This window comes from Pteropus alecto, unplaced genomic scaffold, assembly GCF_000325575.1.
Source record: "Pteropus alecto unplaced genomic scaffold, ASM32557v1 scaffold94, whole genome shotgun sequence".
Classification (NCBI taxonomy): Eukaryota; Metazoa; Chordata; class Mammalia; order Chiroptera; family Pteropodidae; genus Pteropus; species Pteropus alecto.
The window spans coordinates 2400760-2409855 of NW_006437736.1; the positions used below are offsets into that span (position 1 = coordinate 2400760).

The 9096-nt window shown below is 50.2% G+C and overlaps 1 protein-coding gene across 5 annotated transcripts in view; it reads left to right on the forward strand.

Annotated features, from left to right (window-relative positions):
• LARGE1 (LARGE xylosyl- and glucuronyltransferase 1) overlaps window positions 1–9096 on the forward strand; it is a 484407-nt gene that overhangs the window by 273002 nt on the left and 202309 nt on the right. The gene's annotated exons all lie outside the window — the stretch shown is intronic.

The window sequence follows — 9096 nt, forward strand, 5'->3', positions numbered from 1 at the left end:
TTTTTTTTTTTTAAATTGCACTCTGGCTTCTGTGTTTAAAATCCGTCCTACCTTTTCCATAGCTCCTTATCCTGTGAAGGTGAGTTACCACTTAGGGATTTTAAATGACGGCATTTTCATAAGTTCTAGGATATTCCCATTGATTTCCGTTTCCATTCATGGACAGAAGAGTATATTCCTTACCCACCCTGGTCCCTGCCTCTTTCCTGGAGCCTCTTTGCTCTGGGCTGATTGAAAAAAAGCCCTCAGCAGGTCGTGGGGGAGGCTCTCTGACCCTCAGCCTCTTTTCCTCGTTGGATCAAAACTTTCCGGTGTCAATGACACTAATAAAGACATCTTTTAGCAAAACTGCCGAAACTGAGTGTGTCTCAGCTTTCCGATCTCTTCTTCATAGGATGCTTGGATCTGCCCTTGTGTTTCACAGATAAAGCAACCGAAGCTTAATGGGATGCAGGGTCGTGCCCAGGGTTGAGACCATAACATACGTGTGTGTATGTGGCCTTCCATGTGTGTGTCTCCAAGTTTCCCAATCATTTCTGCTTGTTTTTCTGATCAAATTGAATCTCTTGGGGGCAGCGTTTTTTGTTTTTTGTTATTTTTATATAACTAAGTGGTATTTTATTCATATTTTTATGCTGATGTTCAGTATTCATTACTGTATTTGTTCAACAGGTACTTACTGCATCCCCGCTGGGTATGAGGTGGTGCACTGGGTTCTAGAAATAAGGAGATGAGCAATGAAGGGAAGTGAGAGTTACCGCCTTTCCTGAAGGGAGTCAAAGAAGGTAGCTGGGAGGGCATCATAGAGGAGGTGATCATTATGTTCTTTCCTGCCTGAAAGGAGTGATTGTATGCAGGAGATGCCCACATGCCCCTTGGGCATCTGCCCACATTACTCCAGCTGCTGGGAGTGCTGCCTGCAGATAGGCCTCAGCTGTCAGCCTCCTTGGGGGGCAGCCTCAGGTGAGGAGGCCATGCCCCATGGCCACGCCCCGTACCTGGGGCACATGGTGTGTGGGATGACTGTTGAGTGTCTGAATCTTGCAGGATCAGCTGTAGCAGTCCCTTCAGACTGCCTCGCAGCTGGATTTCTCCCTCTGCCCAGGCGTGCTTTCTGCCCTGTGCTGCACAGTGCTGTTCCCAAGAGCCCTCCCTAAATTAACCTCCTGCATGCTAACTAGAGTCTGCTCCCTGAGCAATTCAACCTGCAGATGCATTTAGAGTTACAAGTGTCCCTGGGATAAGCGTAGCTCAGCAAAATCACTGGAACTGGTGGTCACTAATTGTAGGTAGGAAAGCACGTTTCTTCTGGCCCAGCTAGGACCCACCGTAGAGCAAGTAGAGTTCTGTAGCCAGTGATAACAACAGTATGATCATGGTGAGTAGTCCCCGATGTCATCCATGGGAGGGAGAGCCACAAGGCTTTTACTGCTTCCAGGGCTGGTCCAAGGATTTGGAGGGTTCTGTGATTCAAGGCTATTCCTGGGGCAGAGCAGAGTGTATGGGTCAAGGACAGGACAGGGACAGGGGGCATTTAAACACAGGCAGCTGAGATAGCGGGCTGCATCTTGTTTGTTCATCCTTTCATAGGTTTACTTCTGGCATTGTTAGGCCCCATTGTGCTGAGGAGCACATTAGGTGGCGTTGTCATCCAAACTTGTGAGAACAGGGTGCCTGCCTTCCAGGAGCTCACCAGCAGGCAGAATGTGTCACGTTTTTATCTATCACCAGCCAGGGAGTATAAAGCATCTGAGGTTTACCCAGGCCCACCCTACCTTTTCTGGGAAAATATGGAGGTGAAAAGAAAATAAGTAAGCTCTTCTCCATGTGGCTCTCTTTTGTACAGGGGTGTGTGTGTGTGAGTGAGTGAGTGAGTGAGGAGAGAGAGAGAGAGAGAGAGAGAGAGAGAGAGATATTTTTTTTTTTCCTAAACTGGACCAATTAGAAGCCAGGTCATGGAACAGGAAGTAAGCCCCTTAGGACAGACCCATAAACACAGAATCTTCTGATCCAAGAGGGAGAGTTCCCCTCTGATAAACATAATTGCAGTTGACATCTTTCACTGTAAACATTTTGAGTGACATGGATGCCGCTTGGCCTTGTTAATTCATCTGTTTTAGAGCAGCCAGTGATCTGGGGCTGCAGCACCTCTCACGTTCAGATCACGTGTACATGCCCTTGACGCGCTAATGGTGCTGTGAAATCCCCCTTCCCTGAATTCATTGTGTGGAGAAGCTCTAAGGAGCCTTTTAGTAGGGGCTTAGAGCCATCCTCAGCCTCCACCACGGGCTGCTTCAGGGGGACCTCTTGGAGATGTCTCCGTACTTCCTGAGCCTCGGCTTCACCTAAGTGGAGCTGCCTCCCTCCCCAGGTCAGTGCTGATGCCCTTGTTGCACCTGCTCCAACCACCGGAGGTATTTCCAGAGCCACTGATTCTCAGCAGAAAGAATCAGACGTGCCAGTAATGGCTAGAATTAGGAGTCGCACATTCATTGATATTTACCGAGCTTACCAAATCATTTTCTCACTATCGGGAACGGTACAAGAATAAAACAAGCCCAATTTCTACCCTATGAGTGGGTATTTGAGACACACAATAAACAAGCAAACATGTGAACTATATAGCAGAGTAGACAGTGACTAGTGCTCTTGAGGAAGAGAAATGAGGTAAGAGATTCCTGTGGGTACATGTGTATGTGTGGTTTTCATGTTCAAATAGACTGGTAACGGGAGTTCTTACGAGAGAGGGGACATTTAAGCAAAAGCCTGTGGAGATGAAGAAAGCAAGCAGGCCGGCTGCGGGAAGAAGGGAATAGTGCCCTGGCCATAAGGAACGGCAAGCGTAAACCATTCGGGGGCTCTCGCAGTCATCCAGGTGAGACGTGGGGTTGGCTCCGACTTGTCTGGATCGGTGGAGGTGAAAGACATCATCGTGTTACATTTCGAAGGTCAAGTCATCAGGATTGGATGTGGGAAGTGAGAGTTATCGGAATCGAAGTCGACCTGAAGCAGTTGGAGGGGCGAGATGGCATTTGCGAGATGGAGCAGACGGCAGGAGGAGAAGGTTAGGAGTGTGGTTTGGGCATTTGACATGCCTAGTTGGGTCTCCACCTGGACGTGGTCAGAGGCAGGCAAATCCGAGTGTTGGTAAAGCAAAGGGAAGTCTTTTTAAGTATGATTTCTGTTCCAGGCACTGAGCTGGAAGCTGTGCACATTTGAAAAGCAAAATAAACTGGGCCCAAGAGAGGTTTAATAACTTTTCGTGCTCAAGGGGCTGTTGCACAGCAGAGGTGAACCCCGAATTGTGGGGCTTGGGGAGTCCGTGCTATCTGCCGCCGCCTGCTGTGTCTCCAGGCTTCCAGACGGGGCGGGGCAGGCGCTGCCCAGCGACCCGAAAGGCAGGGTCTGCTTTCAGTTCAGGTGTGGTCACTGATCATGTTCACCCCGGCCCCTGAGGGCCACAGTTCTGCTGCAGAAAAATTTGGAAGCAATGCCCGACTTTAGCAATCCGGAGAAGCCATTGTGAAGGCGTGATAGATGCACGGCCATAGTTTGAAGCTTTTGGAAGAAAGCCATGCTAAATATTCAAGACAGAATTGTTCTTCTTAAGAACAAACGTCTCCCCTTTAGGAAGAGCATATTGCCATACTGTACAATTCTGGCCCCAAAGCAGGGACGGTCATACTCTCGAGCACAGGTGGCTTGCCCTCAGTGCCACAGTGTGGGCAGATGTGTCACATCAATGGCTATTTTTTAAGACCCTAACAGACTCGGCATGGACTAATTATAGCCAACATTTTTAAGTACTTTCCTCTGTGCCAACTAGTCTGTTAAGCGTTTTGTGGGTAAACTCATTTAATCCTCACTCCCATGAAGTAATTACTGTTCATGTTCCTATTTTAAAGATTTGGGAACTGATGCTTAGGGAGGCGAAGAAGCTGGCCCAGGGTCTCCGCCGTTATACTGTAGAACGAGGGTTTAAACTCATGTAGTCCCAGTCCGAATCCAATCCTCTTTCCCCTGCACCCCACACTCCCTAGAAGAAGAGATGGTGAAGCTTAGAGTCTCTTTGGAGAGACCGAAATTAGGGATACGGAAGAACTCTAGGTCACAGGTAAGCCACTTTGTAGAGGGAGGACCCGTGGTGATAGAGGCATTCATTAAACAGGCACCGGGGCAAGATCAGAGGCAGAGGGAAGTGTACTTTCCCCAGGATTTGAGAAATAAAACCTCAGTCTCCAGAATCCTGGCCCCCAGCTCGTGACTTCCCAGAATATCATCTTGAAAGTGGCTGTGAGCCCCGACCTCTCCCCATGCGCTCCCCATGGCTCAGTAGGATAAGCCGGGATTGGAGCTCACCCAACGACCTGTGACGATGGGCAGGTTACTTGACTTCTCTGGGCCTAAGTGAACTGCCGACAGGGTCACCGTGAGAAATGCGCAAGCTAACGTGGGTTATTCTTCTTGTATTCCGTTTTCTCTAAGGACGCCTGCCAGCGGGCACGGAAGCAGACATGGCAACGTGTGTCTGCTCCATGACTTTACAGCTTGGTCCATAAAGCCATCAGGGCCGGGGTGGCCGTAACTGTAAAATAAGGCGGGAAAGCCGAATATGAAGAACGCCGAAAGTATTACTTTCGGAAAGACATTCGTAGAGCTGTTGTGATCATAGTCACTCGCCTTGAAGGAGTTTTTTTTTAAACACTTCTCGACATTCCTTCAGGTCTCATCTTTATTTCTCACCTTGCTGTGGCTGGCCCCTGCCTCCCTGTCCCTTCCTTCTAAACCCCTCCCCCACCCTTTCTCTCTGTCCACTTCTCTTCCTTCCATCATCTCTCAGTCCCTCAGTGGAACAGGCGGAGTAGGAAACGCTTTGCAAAGGAAGAGACCAGGTTCCAAATCCCTGCCGGTCTGATCAGCGGGGTCATCTTGGGATGTTCATTTAACCCCTCTCGACCTCACTCCCGCACCTGTATAAGGAAGAGCCTGACGTCTTCTCACAGTGGTGTGCGGTCTGGGGAGGTGCCACTCATCCTGGGACGGGGGGGAGTTCCCTGCTCCTTTCCTTCCTCCTCTGTGCCGAGTCTGCCTGTCCTTATCTCATTCGTCCCTTTTCCTTTGACATCGAATCCTCCTTCCCTCCCTTCACCTACCTCCAAATGAAGCTTTGTGTTCGTCCCTCCCTCCGCCACCCCCATTCGCCTTTAGCTAGTTTGAAAGGAATCAAAGGCAGCCTTTCAGGAAGATCCTGTAACCTCATGCCAGTCCCGTTTCCCTGATTAAAGCTGTCCCTCCGTGGCCAGGCCCGGTGTGGCCTCTCGGGGCCTCGCCGTAGACAAGGTCCCTCTCATCTCACACCTGCTCCTGTCGGTTCCCAGACTGGAGAGACTGTTCTGCCGCAAGGAAGGAAAACAGACATTTAAAAAGATATGAATTCTCAGCTAACGTGCTTCACGGTGACTGCAGCAGCCAGTGTCTACGTGGGCGATGGGCCGTTACTACAGAAGGGGCTAGAATTCCGCCGGGAATTCTATGGGAATTCGAAGGCGGGTCCTTGTCAGTGGCGAGGTTCCATACGAGGCCGGGCACGTCTTTCTCAGCTGGACCCTGGTGTCGAGCATCTTCCTGCGTGCCTGCCGCTGGCACAGTGCCTTCCTCGCCGCCAGTTTTCAATTGTTGTGTTTTTAAGCTTTTAATTTCTAGTTGATTTTCCTCTTGGAAAATTCCGACGGCCTGTTAACTTTATTTTCTCCCCTCTCCTCCTCATTTGCTCCCGCCTTCTTCACATCTGTTACCCATGCTGCTTTCCATTCAGAATCCAGAAAGTAGCACTTTGGTTCTCATTAGATGCTCTCCGTTCTCCGTTTGACAAGCCAAGATGCGCGTCACTGGGGGAACATCGAGATTTTTATTCCCGGTGAAATTGGTGAAGAGGTTTTAATTATTTTCAGATTAACTTTGAAGTGGATCCGCCTTCTCTTACTATATTAGAAACATCAGTTAACTTCCCCGAGCCTCTTCTCTGGTTGCTGTTCTATAAAAATGGGGGCAGAATACACTAATAACTTTTTAAGCTTTATTTTGACGGTAGGTCAGGAGATGGCTCTGCGTCGTGCGGTGCTTCATCGATGACAGGCCCCTCCCTTTTCTTCTCTCTCCTGGGAGTTAGGGGGTCAGAAGGCTGCCTGCTTCCCCTTCTGCCCGCCTCCCTGTCCCCTTCCCCTCCCTCCCTCCTCTCCGCCCTGCCTCCTCCATTCATTCAGTCGCTCGTTCTTTTATTAATTTATTATCTTTTGAGCCCCTGGACCTGCCTGAGTCCCTGGGGAGAAAGTAGTAAAATGAGACAGGCCGACTTCTGCCCTCATGTTGCTAATTTCTACTAAATGCTTTTTGCAGGTCAGGCACTAGGCCCTCACAAGTCTTGAAGTACCTTGCCCAGGGTCGTACAGTAAGGGAGCAGCAGAGCCTGGACTGAGGCCAGGCCGACCCCAGAGCCCACACTCTTAACCACTAGATTCCAGGCCCAAGTGAACACACAATTACATTAAAGTGTGGAAAGTACCTCGAAAGGGAGAACTCAGGGTGAGGTAGGATCGTGTTTAGGGCAAGCAGCCCTAGTCAGGTGGGTTGGGGGGGTCAGGAAGGCTTCTGAAGGGAGGAGGCATGGGGACATCGGCCCGCATGGCCCCATTTAGAGGGATGCCATTTGCAGAGACCCGAGATCCAGAGACAGAACAGTGCAGACAAGAACTAAAAGAAATGTGAAGTCTGCTCCTCACACAGGCCAGGCAGGCTCCTGCCTTCGGTCCTTTGCTCTGATGTCCCCTCGGCTGGGAATGCTCGTCCCCCAGACCTCTCTCCCTGTCTTGCTGCCATAATTCCCTTCAAGTCTTTGCTCAGACCTCAGCTTCGCAGTGAGATTTTCCCTGACTGTCCCCTTTAATCCCACAGCCCTGCTCTTTCAGTTTTTTAATAGCAGCCATCACCTTCTAATCTAGTTTGTGGTTACTTATCGAGGGGGCTGCTCTGCCTGACGCAGTAAAGCAGCACAGACCCGGGTATCAGGACGTGGCCGCCTTCCCTGGTCATTGTGTGTCTCTCCTGCTGATAGGTGAACACCGTGAGGGCAGAGGCCTTTGTGGATTTGTCCCTCATGTGTTCTCAGCGCCTAGAATAGTGTCTGGCAGAAAGTAGACGCTCAGTAAATATTTGTTGCATAAATGAACAAATAAAGCACCTGGTTCCGGGTGATTCGAGGGGTAGAAAGTAAGTCAAGAGAAGTATGAGGGTTTTATGAGTTAAGGCTTTAGGTATTACCCGAAGGTAGCTGACTTTTCAGAGTTTCAGGTATGGAGAAGTAGGCTCAGATTTTCAGGTTTGAACAGATCCCTTTGGCTGCAGTGCAGGGGATGATCTGAAAGATGAGGCAGGAAACCAGTACCTTGAAAGAAAGTTTTGTCAGCAGGTAGGAGGTTGGCTACTGCACCAGTCCAAGCAAGATGTAAGAACGGCCTCTCTGTAGGAGAATATTGCTCTTAGCGGCAAGCAGAGGACATGGATTAGAGATGAACTGAAAGTACAGGTGGCGGATAGCACTCTGGGTGATGAGTTCAGTTTTGGACATAAACAGAGATAAGGACGAACAGGTCTCTAAACCAAGAAGGTCTGGGCTGGAGGTATCTTTAGGTGTTTCCTTTTTGGAATGTGGATAGAGCCTCTCGGTATTAAAGTAGATGTTCTCACCAGGTTGTTACAGTTTACTTTTCTGGACTTCCAGGTGTGCCCAAGCACAGAGTCCGGGGGTGGGGATCCATGTGGCTCCTGGCTAAAGGCGTGAGTGGTGAGATTTGCCGCCTCTGCCAACGGGCTCGGTGGGCAGCAGCAGACTGAAATCAGCAAGTGCGAAGGGCGGGTGAGGGGCGACAGGTGACTGTGCTTAGCGAGGAGGAGGAACAAAGCGAATGCTGCTGAGCAGATTCACCAGAGGAAGGATCCCCGACCTCACCCAGGCTGTGTCAGGAGCCCCAAGTGCAGCCCACACCCAGGGAGCGATGCTGGCTGAGATTGCCACCGCATCATCAAGCCAGCCGTGTCCTGGGTGCCTGGGTCTGTGCAGCTCTCAGGGTGAGGCAGAGCAGCCACTCGGATACACCTCCACGACCCTCCAGTTGGGCAGGTGGGGCCTCTCTGTCAATGGTGTGGCTTTCCTGAATGCACAGGGAGCCAGGGTCTCCGAAGAGCGAGCTAGAGGACAGTTTGCGGCTCATCAGGAAGAGGAGGAACGACGAATTTCTAGAAGTGGCTGGGAAGTATTTCTTTCCCCTCTTCCTACCCAACTCAGGGGTGCAATCCTGAGGCGATGGGACCAAGAAGTCCAGGCCTTCCCTTCGGGTTGCTCCCCATCCTCTTGACATCTTTATAGCCTCGGTGCTGCTCAAATCTCTGAACTTCGGTTTCTTAACGACAAAATGGGGCCAGTACCATCCTCAGGGCCTTGCCGTGAGGGTAATGTGAGGATTCACATGAGGGTCCTCGCAGAGCACCCGACACAGAGTAAGCGCAGGCAGTGTCCCCAGCTGCTGCTGTTACTAATATTAGAGGTGTCTTCTTGCCATCACACTAAAGCACTAAGAGATTCAGGATGGGAGGACCTCGATGGTGGAGGAGACGATATGGGTCCCCTGTGAGTAAGGAAGGCTCCCCCGAATAACCTCGATCGAGATGGAGGGGGAAGGTCACGTAAAAGTAAGAGTTGGGATTTTGTCCAACTGAGAACGAACGGGCTGCACACCTCAATGGGGACAGAGCACAGGCTCTAGTGAAGGGTGACAGTCCCAAGACCTGTCCCCTGCATCTCACATTTCCGTTCCCCGGTGTCGATGGGAATTCTATTTTAAAAGCAGTCCTTTGCAGGTATTTGTTATGTTTTCTCAGTTCTCTGATGCAAGGTTTTCACATTTTACAGTTTCCGAAGTTGAGATGTGACTGAGAAAAGCAACGTGACAGATGGTCTTTTTCTCCAAATCAGTGTCCTCTTAGAATTGAGAAAATATGGTGTTATTATTTTTATTAGTGTTTCTCTCTCTCTCTCCCTTT